Source organism: Aulonocara stuartgranti (assembly GCF_965226115.1).
Source record: "Aulonocara stuartgranti genome assembly, chromosome: 7".
Lineage (NCBI taxonomy): Eukaryota > Metazoa > Chordata > Actinopteri > Cichliformes > Cichlidae > Aulonocara > Aulonocara stuartgranti.
In genome coordinates this window covers 36,332,737-36,356,173 of record NC_138945.1, presented here as the reverse complement: position 1 = coordinate 36,356,173, position 23,437 = coordinate 36,332,737, and the positions used below count along the sequence as shown (strand labels likewise).

At 38.3% G+C, this 23,437-nt stretch overlaps 1 protein-coding gene across 1 annotated transcript in view; it reads left to right on the top strand.

Moving 5' to 3' along the window:
* Positions 1-5,005: 5,005 nt before the first annotated feature.
* LOC309709586 (uncharacterized protein) overlaps positions 5,006-23,437 on the top strand; it is a 55,512-nt gene continuing 37,080 nt past the window's right edge. Inside the window, exon 1 of the mRNA XM_082538301.1 lies at positions 5,006-5,089. The gene's annotated coding sequence lies outside the window, so the exon portion shown is untranslated. The remainder of the gene's footprint in view (positions 5,090-23,437) is intronic.

Here is a 23,437-nt window from a genome sequence, read left to right as displayed (position 1 = left end):
AAGCTGTCTGTTTAGTTCTGTGTCTTGTTTGGTTCCCCATGTTTGAGTTTCCTGCTTTATTGTGGAAGGTCTCTGTCTGATGTGAGTGTGTTCAGTTTACATTTCCCCTGTCCCATCAGCTCTGATTCCTCCCAGCCGTGTTGCCCTCCTGTCTCTCATCCCCTGATTACTGGTGTGTGTATTTAAGCCCTGTGTGTTCTCCTGCCTGTTGCTGGTTTGTCTGTGGTCCACGGTGTCCTGTCCCTCGTCTGTGGCTCTCTGCCTCTCACCCCATTCTGGTACCCTCTCAGGTTTGTCATTTAGCTTTCCCAGTTTAGGTCTTTAGTTTTGTCTTCCCTCTTGTCTGTTTTGCCATCTCCCCACTGTGTAAATAAAACATCACCAGCATTATCATCCACTGCCTGCGTTTTGGGTCCTTTCTCCCTTCATACCACACGGCTCGCCTCGGCAGTCGTGACATTTGATCTGCCAACTTTTTATATTTCGCCTTACTAAATCTTAGCTTGCATTCATACTAACTAATCGAGAATTGGGTAAACGTTGTCCCTTCATAACACTAATATACTACCATTATCATTGCAAGCATTATTATAAAACTATCACTGTAAGCAGCACTGCTAACATGCAAATCAAGTTGAACTTGTCACCTCAGTCACCTATGTCACCTCAACATGTGTGTACTAGATGTTAGCACGCTAGCAAGTGCAGCCTCGCATTACCAACAGCATGGCTGACAATTAATCATGTTTGGTCATTCTGCCAACTTCTAGAGAATTAGCATGAATAAGCAACCAAATCAAGTCACTGCAGCAGTGTGAATTATCACTGTGTGAGTAAAGGTTGTCTCACAGGACGCTCCCCTGTGCAGGATGTTTTTGAACTGTAGACACACCCCAAAAAGGCGTGTGAGACAACACTGTGTACAAACCAGCTACTTGAGAGGATGATGAAATAAAAGCTAATTCAGTTTTCACTTTTATACGTTTATTTACGATTGGAAAATTATTAATTTGCTTTTTTGCTTTTTTTAAAGGATGCAACAGCAGTGCAGTGGTTGCAATTGCTGCTTCAGACCAAATGAGTTCTTGGTCTGAGGCAAGAACTCCTGTGTGGAGTTTGGATGTTCTCGCTCTGCCTGCATGCGTTCTCTCCAGGTGAATGGTGGTGATGTCTTTTGTTGGCCCAGAATGGCAGCCTGATGTAAGTCACTTCTTGCCATATCTCCTCTCCTTGTCCGCAACTGGTCACAGCAGATAGCTATCCTTACCACTGTCACCAAGCACTTGTTCTTAAGGGTCATCTGATTGTTGGGATTTCCTCTGGTTTCTCTGTATTATTGTAGGGTATTTACAATATAAAGTACCTTGAGGCCACTGTTGTTGTGATTGCAGATCTGCTGGGATTTGCCCACACAACCATCTCCATGTTTAACAGAAAATGGTCAGAAAAAGAGAAAATATCAAATGAGCAGCAGTTTTCTGGGTGAAAAGGCTTTGTTGATGCCAGAGGTCAGAGGAGAATGGTCAGACTGCATTGTGCTGGTAGGAAGGTGGTAGTGACTCAAATAATGACAACCAAGGTATGCACAACAGCATCTCTGAACACACTGCTTATAAAGACTTGAAGCAGATGGGTCACAGCAGCAGAAGACCACACTGGCCACCACTCATATCAGCTAAGGCTGCAATCCACACTGGCAGACCAAATTTGGTCAACAGGAGGTTGGTATGGTAGTGTCAAATTTTGGCATGAACAATCCATCCACCAGTATCAGGCTACTGATGGCTGATGGGTACTTCTAGCAGGATAATACTAGTGTCATAAAACTCAGATCATCTCAAACTGGTTGTTGTACATGACGATGAGTTCACAGTCACCATATCGTAGATGTGATCGAACGGGATATTCACATTATTGATGTGCAGCAGACAAATCTGCAGCAACTTTGTGATGTTATCATGTAAACACGGAGCAAATTCTAAATTAAATAAAGTGACCAGTAAGAGTATTCATTGTCGTCCTATGGTTGTCACAACAATTTTTGTTAAATAAAAGAACAAAAGGTGTGAATGCAGTGTTGCTCAGTTCCATTTGAATGCATGTGTACATGTGAACGTGTGTGGAGCCATAGTGTAAATTGCTGATGGGTGTGTTCCTGGCTCCAGCTAAGAGGAATGTGAGGTGTGGTTGCCAGCGTTGCCCAACACAAAGTAGCTCGGCGTTCAGTGGGACCTCTATGGCAACCACAGGCTGTTTAACCAACACTCAGTCGTCTCTTCTTTACAGGAGACTCTAGGTTTATGTGTAGGTGTGCCACAGTGTTTTCACACTGCAGGAAAATAATGTGATCTCTTGGAAAGACTTTACTCACTGTTCCTCACAGGCTGAGATCAAAGCTTAGATTTATGTGTTCAGATTTTATAGTGACTATGCAACCATTTCTTGCCAACAGGACATCTCCATTCAAAAAAAATATGCTGTGCTTATTCTTCCTCTTCTTTGATGTTTCAGCTTTGCTGTGCAGCATGGTGTGTAGGGTTTTTCAAATTCAGCCTTGGAAAGAGAAACTTCCAGTATATTTAAACAAAGACTGTATATAAAAGATGGGTGTAGCCACTATGATGTCACCTGTTGGTTTCTAGAATCTGTGTTTTGAATGCTTTGTTTGAGTGTTTTGGCCACTGCCATCTGTTGTGTGTTTGTGTGTGTGTGTGTGTGGCTGTAGTTCAAGAGGCAGAGAAAATCCTCTGCTAATTGGAAGGTTAGTGGCTCCTTGGCTGCTCTATTCTGCATAACCTTGGGCAAGATACTAACCCCAAGTTGTTCTCTGATGTGTCAATTGGAGTATGAATGTGTGTGAAAGTTAGATGGAAAGCACTCAAGCATAGAAACAAGTGTTTGTGTGAAGGGGGGAATGAGGCATGTTGTATAAAGTGCCTTGAGTGCTCATGCAGAGTAGAAAACCACTATATAGAAGCCAGTCCGTTTACTAATAGCATTTTTTGTCCAATATTTGAACAAAACTGTAACTGTACCAGCACCAACTTTCAACAACAAGGACATGTATACAGTGGTGAGGTGTGTGGTGGGATTACATCAGCTCTTCTTGTTTGCAGTGGTGATGCACAGATTGACAGATGAGGTCAGGCAGAAGTCTCTGTGGATTATGCTGTTTGCAGACGACATTGTGATGTGTAGTGAGAGTAGAAAGCAGGTGGAAGAGAGCCTGGAGAGGTGGAGGTATGCAATGGAGAGAAGAGGAATGAATGTCTGTGAATGAGACGGAGACAGGTCGAAAGGTGAACACACAAGGGGTAACGATAGTGGAGATAGATACCATCCAAAGCAACAGAGGTGAAGAAGAAGTGAAGGGGGACATGCAGTCTTGGTGTGACAGAAGAGTATGGTAGATGGAGGTGGGATAGGGTGAGATGGAGCAGATGATCTTCTGTGGTGATTCTTAAAGGAAGCATCCAAAAGAAGCTGATGATTTGGACGAAACACTGGAGCGATAACTAATCAGTGCTAGCAACACTGTGTAGCTAGCTGACAGATGCAATCCACAGGGATACATGTCAGATAATAAATACCAAAATTTCACTCATCAAACTAAAGACTTTTTGGGTGATCTGTGCCTCATAACAGCCTGTGTTGGTAGTGTAAATGGTAAATGGACTGGTTCTTTTCTTCTCTACTGGAGCACTCAAAGCGCTTTAAAAATATGTATTTGTAAATATGTATTTTGATATAACAGAAAATACATCAACCATACAGGTGTTATGAAGGGAATATTTAATTTTGTTTATTTTTATTTATTTATTTTTTTGGGGGGGGGGGCGCAGTTGTACCAGGCCATAAAAATGCACTTCAGCATGGGGCCAGCCTAAAGTGGTCACGCTGTCTCTAAGGTTGTTTTTCCAACTGGTGTATTTACATCAATGCAGATTACCAACTATATTGCAGAGACTCCTCTTCTAATAGGACATCCCCATAAATCATTAATACAAGCATTGGGACAGTAGGAGGAGATTATAGTGACATAAAAGCTGCTGATGGAATGGGTCAACAAAAACACTATCCTTACATAGCATTGTTACCTATTGCAAAGTGATTTAAAACCATAAACCAGTGACCAGAACTAACTTCAATAGAGAAAACACCAGAAAGCTGGTTTAGAGGTAAAATAATATGCTGTAGCATGACATAAGGGACTGCACTTTGGCTTTGCGCTGGGCATTTCTTGTCAGGGAAAGGTAAGGATTTAAATGCTTTACAAATGCACATTAGACCACCTACCATAAAAAGAAGAAAACACAAATATTTTAGAAATCTGACAAAAACTTGTTTAAAACGAGAAATTATAATTGCTATTTGTCAGGCAAATAACAAACTGAATTCATGTTTTTCAACCCAAATCCTGATTTCTCTGAATCAGTGAAAAATTATTTGAGCATAAGACTCAATCACTAAAATCTTATTTCCTTTTTTTCAAACAGTGAATTGGAAAATGAATGAATGGCAGCAAAAATTATATTAAAGCATTAAAAATATTATCTCAGTTAAAGAGCTTGTACATACTGGTGGACACACAATTACAAAAATCATTCTGGTAATTACCAATACTGTTCATTTATAAACTTTACAGCTGACTGGATGGTGGTCTTATGATTTTGTTTAGCATTGTATGTAAGGAACTAAGATATATACATATATATGTCACTTAATGTCATCAGAGGGAGAAGGTGGTAACCACAATGTCCCCAGGGAAGGAAACATTCCTGAAATAGTTGCAAAAGCTGCCCATGGTGCATTGCATTTCCCAAAATGGTGTCAAAGACAGAGAGTGAGTTCGTTCTCATGCCTCTCAAAAATGTTCTCGTGGATTTCTGCCAGAGAATGTAACGTTTAACCAGCTCAAACCTTCGCTCCTCCCTTCCCGGGCGACTTTGCGTGAGTCAGCTGGGCTCATTACGCACGTTCCGGTGTGCGGCAGGTGTAACTCTGGCCACACCCACAAGGAAACTCCTGTCAGGCAGACTCAGCAGGCTGTCAGTCGGCATCAGAGCACCGCAGAAAGGAGGAGGAACAGGTAAGAAGCTCATAATTTTCCAGGAACACTTGTTGGAGTTTAATGGGAGCGCTTTGGTACAGCTTTTTTTGCTGACACTGATTTCGGGTGAGAAATGCGCTGCTTTCACTTAAGAGAGTTCACGGCTATTTTCCTCAAACTGGATCGCAGAAAAACTAGTCTTTTTTTAAGGATAGGGCTGAGGAACAGATAATCCAGCTGATGCAGGGAAGCACAGAGACTGCTTCAGGTCAAAACTGTGCGCAAAAATAGTTAAGCTAAACTTTTAAAGTTTAGCCTGCGGCAAATGGAGATGCAGGCTTTCATACATTCAGCCAAAGTACATAGTAACATTCCGAATGATTGATTTAGCATGTAGATCTTCAAATAATGAATCTTGAGACAGGCATTGTAAACGGAGAGAAGGTACCGTACAGTTTGATAATCCAATTTCCAATCCAATTTTATTTATAAAGCACTTTAAAATACCCAGCACAGGACCAAAGTGCTGTACAGAAAATAAGTTAAAAACAATAGAATAAAAGAAAACAGCACAAATGAATCAATATAACACATAATACATAAAAATTAAAATAGCCCTATATTAAAAAAGAAAACAAGATAAAACAGCACAGAATCAACTAAAAACAACTAAAATAAAAATAAATAAATAAAAACCAACATCTCATGTGGTGTCAAAGGCCAGGGTAAAGAGCTGCTTTTTCAGGAGTGACTTAAAAACGGGTAGGGAAGACTGTTAAGAATAGGCAATTAATATGGTGATTGAAGAACTATGAAGTAGGATTAAAGCTACTGTTGTTCCAGGAGCATTATGTAAGAGCTGTTCAGAGTTATCAGTATTAGTGTGATAATGTTACCAGAAATCAATAGTCCTCAACTTTTGTGGCCCGCCTTACTGCAGTCTGTGTTTGAGCTTGAGTACTTTTCATGGTGCTGGTATGCAGGTTGTAATACCTGTAGTGTATTAATACTGTGGAGAAACGTGTAAGTAATGCAGATACTTAAAAAAAAAAAATTTCAATAGAATATTAAATACTTTAAATTTGATTATAGAATGAAATATAAAGTGCAACATAGTGCAATTGTGTAGCATCGTATTATACAAAGTCAGCGTGGACTCAAAAGTGGTTACTACAGGCTTGTCCTTGCTTTGTATCATGTTAATGAAACAACCTAAAATTAGGCGCTGGGCTCATTCTCACTGTTGAGCTACATTACACATTTCAGTGTTGAAAAACTTGACTGACATGCAAAGAGCCTTGACCTCGGTCTTTTCCAACACCTTCAGGATGAACTGGAAAATCATGTGGAAACCTTTTAGGAGTCTGAGCTAGAGGAGCATTTAGTGTCTGTGGCTTTGGAATGACAGATTCAGTTTTCATGTGTATTGTGGGTGTGCTGTGTGCAGTTTGTGTCTACATACTTATGGCCAGAAAGTATAGTGTGAGGAGTTTATACTACCTTCCATGAAATCTCAATGTTGTAAAGTGGCATGAAAATATAAGTTTTACAGTTTCTTATCCACCATAATAGTGACTTTAAGCTACGTCTCTGCAAGATCAAACTCGTGTCAGGCATTGACAATAAAATTCCTTTTTCTTTTTTTAATACTGATGATATCTAACAGTTTTCATTTTCTCAAGAGTACTCTGCCCCCTGATAAGAGGCCAACAGAGATGAGATGTTATCTTTATTTCAGCTGGGTGGAGGGCGCTATGTGAACTTTTACTGACTCCACGTGGAGCTGCTGTGTTACTTAACACTTAATTAGTAATAGTCACAACAACAATAACAACACCTAACCAAACCATGCTGTTCTTAACTGGGTCTCTACCCCTGCATGCCTGCTTGGTTGAAGAATTAAGTTGGGCGACTGATTACAAGCTGTGATTGTTTGTGTGGGTGTGTTTATGTGCGTGTGTGTAATCACAGTAAAACACAGTCCTGGAGACACCAACAGTAGTGAGAACTATGGCAGTTTTAAGCCAGAAGATACAACAGGCTAGAGAGAGCAGTGGTTGTTAGGCTAGTTCTTCTGTGAAATAGTCGCCACAAATCGATATTATTTTATCACATTAACAATAATTAAAGGAATAAGTGAGTTCCTATAGCCATTGTGAGCTTATATCTTTGTATTTTTTTTCTAGTTTCTTTTGTTTTTAGCTTGCAGGCCAGCGAGCGTGTTGCTACGCAGCTACTTTTACAGCCTTGACAGCTAGCTTAAGAAGCAGGGATATTAGTTATACATGAGTTGCTTTAAAGGGTGACGTCAAGCACATACAATTAATTATTATATTTCTGAAAGTTCTGTTTTCTCACATATGTTGCAAAATGTAGAAAATGTCAGCCTCACAGAGATGTGCTAGCAGGCTAAAATGAAGTCAGCTTTACGCAGTTATGTGTTAAATATCGGTGTTGTTGTCCTGTGTTCAGAATGTAAAATGTGCTTTCTAAAGCTGGTTTTTCACAATTGTCTAAGGAAAATTGCAGTCATTCATGTGTAAATGTTTTCTTGGCTGAAGAATGCAGAAACTATTGCCAGCTGTTAGCATTACTGATTTTCTTGCTTAGCTAAAGTATCTTTGTATTAGTTCACTTTCCATGTCTTTATCTTTCATTCCATCTTTTTCTGTTCTGATCACCCTCATCTCCTACACAGCTGTGCTTTTTCGTTCACTGTTATCTAACATATTTTTTACTGTTACTCTCAATTTTGCACTATTTTACTCTTGACTCTTCAGTTTTTAGTGTGTGTGTGTATATATGTTTTTTTGTTTTTTATTTTTTTTTATTTTACTTACACTGTGTAAATGATGACTTGGATTTTCTTGCATGCCAGAAGTTAAGCTTTTTAGTTTTGTTGTATTTAGTACTCTAGTATATGTTACATTATTTTTTGTACATGCTTAAAAAGCTGCCAAAGCTTTTAGCTTACACTATATATGTGTGTGCGTGTGTGTGTGTGTGTGTGTGTGTGTGTGTGTGTGTGTGTGTATATGTATATGTTCTGATATAATATATATATATATATATATATATATGATGTGTGTATGACATTGATTCATTTAGTCTAGACACAATGTACATGACAATATGTACATGTTTTTAAAAAGGGTTGAACCAAGGCAATGACTGACCCAACACACCCCACAAGGCATTAGTCATTGCATATTGTGCAGCAGTATTTCTCTCTTTTTCTATGTCAAATTTTGACTTAATCCCTTTTCTCACTGAGAATGTTCCAACAATTCATCATACCTCTCTCTGTTTCAGTCACCCTTTCTCCCCTTTCACTCTCACCCAGTTCCTTTGGTTTCTTAATACCACTTTCTTATCTTTTGGATGTTTCAGTTTTTCCTTTTCATCAGTTTTTCAAACTCAACCATGTGTATGTATGGGACAAAAACATTTAGTTTAATCATGTGTAACAACTTCAACCTGTTTCTGTATCCAGCCTCTGTCCTTCGCACACCCATCCTCTCTCTCTTTAATGCGTTTTAATGGAACTACATTCTTTCACTTGACTCTAGCCCAGGCAGTTAACGAACCAGACCAACAAGAATACACAACTGATCTCTTTCACAGTTTTGCTCAGCACACACCCACCCTACACTCTCTCATTGCTCTCTCTCTCTTGCCTTGTCACTGTTTGTAATGGAGTAGAGATGGGTTAAAATGTTGTGTAAGTAAGTGTTAATGCAAGTCAAAGAATAACAGATTGTAAAAAAAAAAAAAATCTCAAATTCTGTGTAAGATCTTTGCTGGATTTTTTTCCCTGTTTCTTAAGGGCATAAATTTCAGACACTGTTTATCTGTGGTAGATAATTTCTTTTCATAAGGAAGTGGAAGGATTGCCACTTCTCTTGTCCTATATTTGTCCAGTTTCCCCGAATGTTTTAAGGAAACACTGCACGCCATGCTGAGATACCACCTTTTGGTGTAAAAATAATATTTTTTCCCCCTTACACTGTATTATCTTTGCCATTTTTCCAGACATTCAGCTAAAGAAATGAGGACAAATAATGTGGCTAAAGATAGATTTCTGAATTGGTTCGTTGCTAAGTTGTCTGTTATGTATAGACACAACACTGGTTTATCCCTTGTGTTAAGTGCGTTTTTTATGCTTGAATGATTCATCGGTTAGTGTTGAGTGGCTTAACAAACAAAGAAACATTTATCCAAAAATGGTCAGGTACAATGACTGGAGTGAAATTGAGTGAAAAGGCAGCCAATGTTCAAATACAAAAGCTCAAAGATTGACTTTTTAAAAAGAAAGGCTCCTTGTAAGCAAAGAAAGAAATGAAGGATACTTTAAGATCTTTGCACAGGACTGTATGAGGAGACATTTTATTTAAATTATATTTAAATTCCTTGTAAATGCACATTTGGATATCTGTTACAGAGAAACTTATCTAGCCATTAGATTATGGTAACTTAATTGCTGTTGACGTGGCCTTCACAGTACCTTTAGCTACATGCCAGTAACACGTTACAGTTGCTTACTACCCACAACACTTGGCCTACATCACAAACAGGTTAGCCGCATTAATTAAAGGGAATGGCTTTAAGAGAAATGTATCCTGTATCTATGGTTTCAGTTTCTCTAGTCAACTCACTGCCAGTGCACAAACCTAACTTTGCCAACACCATCATCAGCCCTGCAACCCACTGCACTCTTGGTGTCACATTTTTGCTAGTTTAACATTCAAATTTATGTGATGAGCTGATAATAATTTGGAGCTTTTGCATTTACAGTATAGTGTAAAATGTCTTTTTTGGCTTTCATAAATACAAAGTGCTGTTTGAGGGTTTAGACTTGGCTTTAGTTTAAAAATTACAATCAAGTAAAGCTTCATAGCAACATGGCTGAAACTCTGACAATTGTTTCTCATTAACTTTATTGGTAATGTTTATTTTGTTTTCTTCAAACTGAAAAAAGATATTATGGAAAGCATTTCTTAAACACTAACTAGGAAGTCTAATAAGGACGTCCAAGCAGTCTTAAAGAAGTAGCTCAAAGTGATGTTGAATTGACATCTGCAACATCAGTTTGACTTTCATTTTGGAGCATGCTGAACCTGATGTGCATTTACTGGACGAAAGTTTTCATCCCATCCTTGAAGTCTTGATCAAAAACTAAAATGATTTTTTTCAAGACATCAAATTAAAGAAAGAAAAAATGGTTTTGGGCAAATTATATAAAGATTAATAAGGATGTATATAATTTTCATCAGTGCTTTCTAATCCTGAACACATTAGCACTAAGGCTACATTCACATCACATGCTGATGTGGCCTGAATCGAGATTTTATAGCTCCAAATGACTGTGGGAACTAATAAATTACACATCAGAACTGGCTCACTTGGATACGTTTTCCTAGAACGTACTGCACAAGAGATTTACTAAAAACAAATGAAATTTAAAAAAAAAAAAAAAGAATATCAGTAAGGCCTGTATTGTGAACAGTTTCCCAAGCCCATTTGGGACAGTCTCATAGACGATCCCAACTTTCACAAAGCTGGGTGTGTGCGAGAATAATTGAGATTATAGATGATGTCATTGTTTTTAAGAAATTGTTTCTCACCTGTAGATACAAGTCTTTGTGTGTGACTACTTCATTTGCCGAAACCTCCATTACCTTAACGTTTAGCTATGCCATTTAAGTAAGAATGATGACATCAGCATTCAGAAATTCACTTGATGTCAAATCTTTGGTGACAAGTTTTGACATTTTTATTAGAAAGGGCAGTTACAAATTTAAATTCAAGAATGTTTTAATCCATTTTTCTTCTTGAATTTTCAGGAAAAGGTTTATTTTATTTATTTTATTTTCTTAAGGTAATATTCCAATCAAACATCCACATACTCAGCATTTATAATCAGTATTTTTGATCTTCTAAAGAAAGTAATTATGCACTTATTTTCAGTGTCATGTTTGTGCACAGGTAGGTGAATGCAATTAGGTGACGAAAAACACCAAAGTGTCTTGTCTTATTGAGGTGCATTCCCATAGCTGTTATGCTTTTTTGCTCACAGTGCTGTCTGTCAGATGATATTCAAAGTATGTCTGTGTTTGCTGTCATTCTTCCTAAAGCTTCACTTGTGTTTGCAGAAGTGATTGTACATGTTCAGCAGCCTGACGGAGACAATATGTCAAATACCTGAACCTTAAAAACCATTACGTTGTCTTTTTATGCAGCTTAGTAATCATTCATTCTCCACTTAATGAAATGCACTTGATTAAAACAGTCTGACCGCCTGTATAACAGCAGATGTTTTGGCAGTGTGATGGTCTGTAGCTTTCAACTAACCACAGTCCTTCCAGGAGTAGATGTTCCAACATCTACTCCTGGGACGATTATGACAGTACAATTAGAAAAAACCTGATCAAGTGTTTCTTATTTCGAAGAGTTTCCGGGAGAAAACTTCCTTTCTTTAAGAAAAACATGGCAGTATTGTTTAGATTCATGAAACGATGTCCTTCAGACAGAGAAGACTGGTGTGGAGATGTTTGGCCAAAACCAAACACGGCCAAAACCAAACACAGATCATGGCCAGCACACTCAGCTGGCCATGATCTGCTCTGTGTACCAAAGTATTTTGGAGTCAAGTGTGAGACCAGCTATCTGACATGTTGGCCCCAATTGGGTCATTCAACAAGAAAATGATCCTAAGCACAACAGCAAATCTACAACAGAATGGCTGAAAAAGAAAAGGTGATGTGACGATCCGGTCAAAGTCCAGAGCTCAACCTGACTGAAATGCTGTGGCAGGACTTTAAGCAAACTGTGCACAACCTCAATGAACTGAAGCGATGATGTAAAGAAAACAACCATAATTCCTCCAGAAATGACGTGAGAGACTGGAAAGGTCATATAGAAAGCAGTTACTCTAAGTTATAGGTGCTAAATGTGGTTCTACAAACTGTTAAGTCATGGGTGTACTTAGTTTCAAAAAACTAGAATCTTCTTTTGGAAAGTTTGTGGAATGATAGCTCGGCTTCACAAAACAGTATAATTATTTATCTTCTATTGCCCCTAGGTTTACAACAAGCCACCTATTGTGTGCAACATTCATTCCTATTATAATCAAATGTCAAGCTGTCTGGTATGGGAAACACCCCATAGTGGCATCTGGTGCCCATCAATCATTAACACAATGGAAGAAAGAATTTTTTATAAACCCCTGAAAGAAAAAAAAAGAAGAAAAAAGATCTCTGTGCAGTTAGTCACTGTGGTTTAAAGAAATGTTCATTAATGACATTTAGTGTTGTGCTAGCTGCCTTTCTATAGAACAGATTGTTTGGCGGATCAATAAAAGACGTGGAGCTACTGTGCATGTGTGAGAGAGAAGAGAGACACTGGGAAAAAAACTTATTTACTATTTCCATGAAGTGAAAATAAAGATGTGCTTATGCATTACAAATTACTCACTCAATTCATCAGTTTCACAACTCTAAGCCTGCAGTTCCAGGATGATTCAGTGTAGAAATACATCAAAATGTTAAAATAATGTTGTTGTTGTTTTTTTTAAAAAAAACAACAACATTATTTTAAAAATACGGCATCTTAACACAAGGCTTGTTCTAGCTCACAATCTTTTAATTATGCACACACAGGAGTCACATAAAAGCATGACTGAATGTGACATTATGCCACAAACTGCAAGTCAACAGTGAATCATGTGAAAGCAGCAGGAAGGAGATGGTATGTTAGGAATCAGGGCGTGAGTTTTGAAGGACAAGATGAACGTACACACACACGCAAACTATTTGGTACCATGTTGTGATCTCCTCGTTTTAGTAACACTATGTAATTCAAATATTACTTTTCTTATTGGAGCTGCGGGTGGACTAGCACTGTGTGCTGGTATCAGTCCTGCAGGTAGAAACTCCCCTTTCTTTGATATATCTCTCGCATGACTTCACACTAGTCTAAGGTCAAGATGGCTGACTTCCTAGAAAATCACTTTCTTTCACTGAGCTGTTTATAACGCAGATAAGTTTAACCTGTCTTTCATAATGCCATTATTGCAGACTGCAGCAGCACCACTTTAACACAAACTCGAGGACTTCCTGTTCTTTTGTACTCACTTGGGTTGCAGGTATATGTGTCAGTAGTCACCTGCTTACAGTTTTCATGCTAGGTTAAACTAAGAGCCTCTCAGCTGTACTAATAATATTTAACATACAGACAAGGGCCATACCACTGCTGTGTTTTAATCAGGTGATACAGGGGAGAGTATCAACAAGCAGGGGCAGGGGACAAAGAAAACCATAATAAATGATGAAATGAATAAAGCGAACTGCTGTGTTGAATATACTGAAAACAGTAAAGCTAATAGTATTTGCACTCTTAGCTACAGTTCATAGACCTACTTTAAAAAAAAAAAAAGGTTTAATATCAAAATATACTTAAAGTAAAAATACTCTTCATGTGGAATGAGCCCTTTCAGAATCTTATTGGATTGCAATTTTTTGAGGTATTAATGTGTACTAGCAAAAACCTATCATGGTATTCTTCTTTATTTTCATCGGTTACTGCATATAGAAAGACAGGAAAAACAGATGTTCATAAACACCAAACAAATACACATATTTCTTCTTTTTCTCCTTTTCAAGATATGTATTCATTGTAAAAGATAAAGTAATCAGTTACAGGTACTAATAGCCTCACTGTTTGAACACGTATTTACAACTCATTGTAGTTCCAATTTGGACATCACATTAAGTCGATTCCAGTTCTGTGTTCATGGGTCATCTGCAGATCTATGAATTTGCTTTCTAATGTTGTTGTTACCTTTTGTTATCATTACATTATATTAAAAATGTAGCTGTGTAACAGTGTAGCTTTCAGCAGTCACATTTCTTTTGTCTGTTGCCACTGTGGCTGCTGTTTTAGCAAAAAAGAAGTTTTAAAATCACTGACAGGGTAGTGATTTTAAGCTCTGTGGACACCATACAAACTGAATTGCTTTTAGAGATTATCAAAATAACTTACTATAATGCAATCCATTACACTATCCATTTGTAAATTCAATAAGAAGAAAAACTGCAGTACTGTATAATTTAGCTGAAGTGGGAAAGCTTCACATTCTGGTTCTAGAAACGTCGCTCTTTTTGCTGTTGATTTCCTTCCATTTCATCATCCTTTCCAAAGCTCACACTCGCCTCCATAACATAGTGCTCGGGCCAAATGGTTTCGGTTTGAAGGTCATGAGCGTGTTTTGGAACCCATTTTCTACATCTTGTAAATCCTTCCGCTAATGGACACCTGAGAGTTAATTATTCATCTACATCATTTAGAAACTGCTACAGAGCTTCTCCTCGAATGCATCTCAGTGCATTTTTGCATTTTATAGCTCCTTGTGTTTTGTTTTTGTTTTTTCACTGCAAGTTTTAATGAGTGTTGTTTTGCATTATGCAGTACCTCCAGGCTTCAATTTAGCATCTGGGAAAGTTGGCTTGACTCCAAGACTGTGGTCACCCAGTGCTTATTACTCATTAAGCCTCATCGGAGGGCCGAGTGGGCGCAGGCTGGGTGGGTGCTGGGTGGGAGTTGCAGTGCTTGGTGCATGTTGTTGTTGTGGATGCTCTAGTTTTGAAACTAAACTTGGAGATGAGAAAGTGAAGTGAGTTTAAAAAAGAAAGTGTTGATCATTTGCATATCCTTCTACTCTGTCAACAAGTGCAATATTTTTCCTACACATCATGGCTCTAGAGTAAAAAATTATTGTACTGAACGTGGTGTTAGCTTCTTATTAATTGGCATGTTTATTATTGTTTTCAGGGTAAAACTGATTTTGCTTTGCTTAAACTATTCAAGGGCAGTAAAACTGAAGCTTTGAAGCAAAAAGGAAGTAATATATTTCAGCAAATCAGCTTAAAAGCATCAGATTAGTCTCCCAGAGGCTAGATTATGTTAACAATGGCAGCATTTTTGACAAATTTCTAAATGACCAATTTGTCCAACTTCATCAAGGTTAATTTTTTTTTTAAATGCACCCCACTGACTGTTAGTTGGAAGAGACTACTGTGTGGTTAGCCTTAGGCATGTAAGCCAAATAGAATACACATTTATCCAACCTTCATACCAAATTCATGCCAAATGGAAAGTCTTTGTTGTTGGGGTTTTTTCTCACACATAGGCAGGCCACTAAAGTATGTTTGGAACTAAAGAATGCCTCCAGCCTCCACTTTACTACTCAATAACCATCTCACTCTTATTTTCAAACATCAGTCGTTGCTAACCTGTAAGCTCTGGCCCATTTCAGCCAGGTCACCCTTGTGGTGGTTGTCAACATCATTCAGCTCAATCTCCAATGCCCATTGTTGTGAACTGCAGGTGGCAACAGTAGTCTTTGTTCTGCTCTGGAGATCTGCTGCAAGCTGCAGGGACCACTCTAACCAGAACCTTCGGCAGGTGGGGAGCTGGTTCATGTGCCACTAAACCGAGCTCGCAGAAGCTGCAGAGCAAAACGAGCTGCCATCACCAGCTGCTGAAATCTGTCAAGAAGTGGGGGAGATGGCTGGCGTTTCCTCTGTTATTTATTCTCATTAAATGTATATAGTGTTAGTTTGTAACTCATTTAAGCAAGCGTAGGTGTACCGCACGTTCATGTACACAGGTACCACCCCGCAACCACCACAAATAGAATCTGATTCTAGAAACACTGACAGGGGATGGAAAACAGTCTTTATGACATAAAGACTGGAAATTATAACACATCCAACACACTATTCCAACTAGGCTAGGCTGACTCTATTTGTTGTTTAAAGAGTCAACCCTAAATTCTGATAGGGCATGAGCATTACGTTACATGTTGCTGTGTTGCAAAGCTCTAATTTCATTATGGTCATACGTTGTCATTGCCTTTTTTTGCCACCACCTTGTTAGTATCTGGTTAAGGATGGGCAGCAAAAACTATTCAGATGAGAAGGTGTTGAGTGTGTAACACCTGGAAGTACTGGTAATTCTTATGTTATAGTAAAAATAATTTTTAAATAAAATGGAAAGATGTGTGAAATAATTTTCTTTTACTTAAAGCCTTGAAGCGTTTTGCTCACTACACTAAGTGCTGTTTTATTGGGTAGTCACTCTTAAGACAAACTATGGAACAGTTCTCACTGTAGTATTTGCATCGTACAATGGTTTACACTTTTTGAATTGTGAGGCTTTATGTTTTTCAACGATGCATAATTTGGGTCAGGCATATTCCTTTGCCTGTATTTGGACTGGTCAGTATTGAGAGATTCAGGCTATCCAAGTAGTTTTAAGTACTACTCTTAAATAAATGACTTTACATGCATCACATAGCCAAACGTTACTAGATGGCCTAGCTGAGTTATTGCATAAAGTCACTAATGAAGTCATATGTCTATGCATAATTAACTTCTACAAGTGCTTCATCAGGGGCGTCTCACTTTTCTCTGAGCCTCTGAAGGATTGCTGTGAGACTGCCCATCAGAATCTCTTCTTGAATCACATATTGTCCATTAGCTGTTATTTTTATCTTATTGTTGTTCTTAAAAGACATTTTTTTAAGCATTTTGTCTGCATTTTGTTGGACGGTTCACATAGAATCAAACATCTGTGTAAATCTGTGGTAAAATGTAATCATTCACCTATAATGTGTCTGTCTGCAGACCAAAACTCATGACTGCGCAAATAAACATGCAGACACATTCGAGGACCCACCCTGTGTAGTGCAAACAGAACCGTGTTTTACATCTGTCGCCCGTGTGGGTCTTGGATTGTGTCCAGTTCTTTAGAAGTTATACGGTATAATGTTATTTTCAACTAATTGTGCTTTCAGTCGTGGAAAGTCCCATTATTTGTAAAATCTAAATATATTTATTATTTTTAGCTTTCAAACTAAAGGCTGGTACTTTCACTTCTTCTAATCGGGGACACTCCCAATAGGACACAAGGTTGTGTTTTATGTTCTTGTCTCCCTGAGTGTGTAATTTCCCACTGCATGTTTGGTTTCCTTTAGGTCTACCTGCTGTGTCTTTGTGTTGCTCTACCTGTTTTTCTCCCTGACTGTTGGACAGACGACAGCTCACAGAGGTTTTATTTCTTTTGGATGAGTCTTTGGGAGGAGCTCATCATAAGTAGGTTGCACACCCAGCCCTGCACACCTGTGCATGTGTATGCATTGCGATGCGGTTGGGTGGTGGTGAGAGTGGTATTGTGCCAAACCCTAAAATAACCCAGAGTAATACCTGTATGCAGTAAAAACATACCATTAATCAGTCTGGTGTAGGTCGTGCATTAGGGTAAAAAAGGAAGTTACTGGAAGATGGTGGATTATTTTCCGTAATGGCACTTTATCTGCCACAGTTTTTCCATACATGTTGTGGTAATCTTTAATTAAGTGTTCCCTAGTTTAAGCTGTCATCTGCATTAAGATGCCAAATACATTTTATTTTCACATCATCACTTGACAAATGTATAAAGTTTTCCTTTTCCCTCAGTTTAGAAAGTGCTTCCTGAACATCACCTAGTAAACTGTGTGTGTGAGCACTTTTCAAGAAATGGGGGGGCATAGTGGTTTTGTTGTGTTTGACATGGTTAACGTCAGGGTGACAAGAGATCTGATTAGTTAATTGTTAACTACAGAGGGACAGGCCCACCTATGCTTCAATTAAAAGGGGAAGTGACAGGAAGAGGGCAAATACAGGAGAGGTGGTATTTTGTTTATTCACCTCATTGGGTACAGACAAACTGGTTCTGCTGTTTTATACTGCTGGTGTTTTTACAGAGAGAGAGGAAGAGGCGACTTTTGTTGTGATTTGGCACTATTTAAATAAAATTGAATTGAATTGAAAGAACTGCATGTCCAGTAAGGTTTAGCTGTGATTAATTAATCAACTACAATTACGTACTGGGTTGGTTTCGAACTTGAATTTCTAAATAAGTTCCGAAAGTTTCCAAAGAGACTAAACACTCTGTTTGGTCAAAGTTATGTTGACCTCCTTGTCCTCCGCTGTGTATTTTCTGCATTTCTGCTCCTCCATTGTTTGATCCCAGTTGTTCCAGTTCGCAGTCCAGCTGAGTAGAAATAGAGTTCAAAAATGCAGTAGAAATGTCTGTTGTGGTGTAGATCAGTACCCATTGTAGGCGTTTCCCCTAGAAATCAGGTTGGCAGAAGTGTTAAATTCAGCACAACTGAAACACGTATGTTTTTTGTAGTTTTTAATACATAATGGATGACAGTCGGGAATTTAACTTTCTATTTTCACTGTGTATAGTAAAAACAATGTTTTTGACAGAGTGTGGGAAGTAACAGGTTCTATCTGGTGGACTTACATTAAACATAATAGGCCATTTAATGTGCTAGCAGCCAGCAGGAAAGATCCAGAAACGAGAATTTCACCACTTAGCTTCTTCATTTTCAGATGCAGTGTTAGGTTTCTGAAAACATCTTCACAGTTTTGTTTTGACAGAACTACAATTTTAGAATAGAATAGAATAATCCTTTAATTGTCCTACAAGGGGAAATTTGGTAAATTTTATTAACAATTTGGTAAATTGTATTAACAATTATAAGACAAGCCTTAAACTTAAAGACATAAATGTAGTTTTATCTGACGGAGGTCTTTATTTTGAAAAATTAGAATGACATTTTTAGCATTAGGAGTTAACCAGACTATATTTAAAGAAAAAACACATGACTTGGCAATTTTGTAAATTAACATAATCGTTACACTGTTAATGAACTTCGTCACTAAAAGTTGTTTCCATAATGAAACATTCCTCGTCAGTAAATGTTACTGCAAGGCGTCGCCTGCTGTTCACTCCCAGTTTAAAGCTTCTGGTGGCTCAAAGTGCATCAGTGCACAAGGTGACATACCAGAGCTGTGAGTCATGAATAAGGCGTGCTGGGTAGGAGAGGTTTCCTTGTGTACAGACATAGTTGCTTGCTGAGCAACAAATATCTGCAGTTATCGTGACAGTGCATGCCCATAGACCTCTGACCCTTTTATCTGATAAAATGCCTCACTTACAGATTTTAAGATTTTTTTTTCCCTAAAAAGAAAATTGTAAAAAAAACAAAAAGAAAATTCATTCTGAATAAGCAACTATTCACCATGATATTCAATATTAAGAGAGCTAGTGTCAATGACAAAGGTGATGATGCGTGATTCATAACTTCCTGTGGGTGGTAGAGTGTCTCACCTGATTACATAACATAATATTATTGGTTTAAACAATGAGATCTTAAAAAAATATCTTAGAAGCGATCTGAAAAGAGGGAAAGTAACACTCTTATCAGGAAAATCTTACTTTCACTAATGACAGCGTTTCATATGCTCCTGGAGCAGGGACAACTCTTGACTAGGTTGAAGGTTTTATGATTTCAACTCTACACTGGACTGCAGGTTAGTTGAATTCGAGCTAACTCATTTATGAGTAAAAGTGTTCTGGATTTTTTTTTTTTTTAACAGAATCGGCCAAGACTAAATCAGAGTCAGAGTAAAGCTTCAGCAGGCTTATAGCCTATTTTAGCTCATATAGGTTTGGTTTAATAGCACATTTGTGTTTACAATTTATGGTTTAATGTCCTAAAGTCAATTTCCTCCAGCAGCTGTTTTCAGGAAACAAGCTTTTAAAAGCAGTCGAGTGCAGGAAGGGGTCAAGGGGGCCATGCGTGAAGTGGCTGCTTCTATTTTTTGTAAACTTAATCACGACTACAAACACAAAGGGAGACTGACAACATGGAGAAGCAAAACGATCAGAAAGACATAGAAAGTGACCTTAAGCAAAATCAGCACAGAGGGCTTTGAAATGACTACAAAGGGATGCAAAAAGCAAAAGAAGCATGACCGACAACCTTAAAGAGACAAAATAAGAAATGCCACCTGATACACAGAGACGTACAACGGGAGTGAATTTGGAGCTGGCATTGATGAAGTGTAAAAATTCATGTTTTCCTGAGGAGTGATATAAGGTAAGCAGACTGTTCCTTTAGATCCACCTCTATGATAAAATCTACACACATTTACACAAGGAACAGAAACGCATTAAGTGGCTTTGCCCTGACATTAGCCAGTTTTATTACTGTCTCTGAAGGATGAACCTGGACTTTATAATTTCAGTCCAACTGCAAAATCTGGCAAGGTCTGGACTTTTAATCTTGCTGCTTAAATCTTATTGTGTGCATATGATTAAAGAGTCTTGAAAAAGGAGGGGGAGGCCTTCAGAGGTATTGGGAAGAAGGCCTCACCTTCCTCATACCTGCATACTTATAAAGGTGTGTCTATTTAACCTGCTACAGTCATTAGACCCCACCTAGACACACCCTGGGGACTCCCCCTGACTTTGAGGGGTCAGGGCAGGAACTGGTATTTGTGACATGGGTTCTTGTACTCTTTAGGATATCTAAATAATACCTTTAAAAACTGATCTGCATATGAAATACAAGGTCTGAAATGCCTAACCCATGATACTAAAACTTGCATTGTCTTACAAATTGGACCAAACGTGTATTACAATTTAAATACTGGTTTAGCTGAAGTTTTGTAACAAAGTTTTAAGTCTAGAGCTTTTTCCTCCCTCTGTATCGCCCTCAAACACACACACGTAAGAGGCTGAGTGAGCTAATCAATCAAGCCCACAATCCGTGACAAACCTTGGCTGGAGATTAACTGACCAGCTCACATTCTCTCTCCACCAGTCTCTCTAACACTCTCTCATCCTCTCTGTCTCAGAGGTTGTAGTTAGGGTCATCTCCATGTACACAGTAGTGCAGCCCACCCACTAACACATACACATGCAAACACAGAACCCCCCTGTGGTCTGAGCTCAGTCAGGAAATGAGTTTTGAGCCCGTCTGTCATCATGAGCACTTCTCTCTCTCCACGTCCTGCAGTGAGTACTTATGAAATGTTTCACAGCTGAAAGCTAAAGTGTGAGATAATTAAGAGAGTTCAGTTTTACAAGTTTGGTAGCAGCTCGTTTGAAGCTGTTTGTTGAAATGTAAGGCTTGATCAATGAAGAATTTACCTTACTGAATCTTTTGCAGTGATAAATATTTGATGAGATACCTCAGAGTGAGACATTTCAGAAAATGTTTTTTTTTTTTAGCTACAAAAAACATTTCACAAGTGACAGTTGTGTATGTTTGCTCACTTGGTCAGTTACCAAGGGGTGCCCGCAAAGGAAGCAATTTGCTTTTACGCTTTGCTCGCTGTTTCTTGCAAGCAGACATTTTGGGCTTTGGTTGCTTACGTAACCCTCTAACCTTTTTAGTACCTTGTCATATGTCAATCAGCTGTCTCTTTAATTCACATTAAAAGTCTCTGTGATTGCTTGTTTCTGAGTTGAGAAAGATTTACTTGGACCTGCCCACTTTATGTTGCCAGTGGATCTATCTCCTTGAGGTTGTAAATGACATTAATTTTCAGTGGTCTTTTTTTCACTACGTTGCTGCCCTGTTAGTATTGAAAGGGAAAATAAATTGTGATTGTCAAATTAGCTATTTAGCTAGCCTAGAAATAGCTTTTAAATTCAGTATTATAAAGCCTCAGCTAAAACTAAGCTTTTATTTATTTTGCTTTATTCAGGACGGTGGCGCAGTGGTTAGCAAACTAAACAAGGTTCTTAGTCCAGTCCTACCATTGTCTGTCTCTATGTGTTAGCCCTGCAACAAACTGGTGACCTGTTCACAGTGTACCTTTCCTATCAACGAAGAATGAGTGAAATTGCTTTCCAGCAGTGAAATTGTAGCTTGTAACACTTTGCAAATGTAACGTTAGCTGCAAATGGCTAACGTAGCCTAGCCTCACGACGCCCCAAAACACTTCTCTTAAGGTCTTCTCACTTCTGTTGTCGGGTGAAATCGGAGACAGAGTTGCATAAAAAAATCAAATTGTGATTAGTTTGGTTGCTAGTAGATTGTCTCCTGCAGTGTTTGTGGACGATGTCAATTACATTCTGAGCAGTAGTGAAATTTCAAGTTTGATAAAAACTGGAAAAGGAGTTTGAAACTTTTGTCTTCAAAGTAAAAGTTGTGCCTTACTGCTGCAACCAGTGTGTTGTAAAAGTGGCAAATTTTACTTTCATTTCATTTCAGCTTTGTTTGTTTTGCACTTTTTACAATTTTAAATTGCTTGGCCAATATTTGGTGAGTGTTTGTAGACAAGTTGATGTCCTCTGTGCAAACTAGAGGCAACTTGAGCAACATGTTAGTGACCAAATTAATTGCAAGGTTGTTTTAGATCGAGTATTGTGCATATCTTTGTGATCATTCCCACCTAGGGATTGCCAAAAACCTCACGTAACCACTTCTCATTTGGTTCAGGAATACAAATTTTTCTCTAGTGATTTTTGGTTGCTAGCAGGTTATCCAGTGGTCTCAAGGCCTTAGCCATCATATTTTTAAAATGTAGTTATGTATTAACACCATTTGTGTTTTTACTCAAATATGTATTTAAACATTTCTTTAAGACCATAGACAGTGTGAGGTTATATTATTCTTACAGTTGCAGCATTTATATATGACTAATTTGTTTCGCCAATTAGGTTTTGTCGGGAAGCATAATTGGAAAAACAAATTAGCAGTATATAAACATAATTTCTAGGAGTAAGGGTTGTACAGTAATGAGGAGAGAATTATAGCGTCCCACATTCATCAGCCATTATATTTTACTTTCTAATTACTTTTTCTGAAAAGAATAGGACTTTGTTGGGTCCACTGAATGTCACACACCATTTAAATACTGTAAACCAAGAATGGTTTTCCTATTTCTGTCGTCTTTTAACAACTAAAAATGTCTCTCTGCTCTCCCAAGCTCCTGTCAGCGCATATAATCTTTCTCGGAGGGATTAAAATACAATGGACTTGTTTTGATTGCTTTTAATCAGACAACACAGACTTGGTGTCATGAACAACCAGCCCACTCATGTTATGAATGCATCCACTCGTATGGCGAGGAACGGAATTAATTGCCGCTGTCCATCTGTAGTTTTTATATATGTATGAAGATTGATTTTCTCATTTAAGTTAAAAATGTACATATGAGTCACTGAGGTTCGCTGCTTCAGCTCAGTCTGACAATGGCTCTCTGTGGTGGGTTTTGAAGCTGGTGGGTGGGTGAGAGTCTACTCAACAGGCAAAGTTGTGTTGTTACCAACACCTCCATTATATGTCTCTCCTTCAGAACAACATTGAATATTTCTGAGTTTATGTTACAGAGCACTTTGACATTTAAAGACTGAAACCAACTTAGACAATTTTAAGAGGTTCTGCACTTTTGCTATTACAAATAGCTTATTTGTTTCACTTTAAATGTTTTTGTACCAGCTCAGCTTTTCCACTGGGGAATTTTCAAGTTTGTGTTGCTG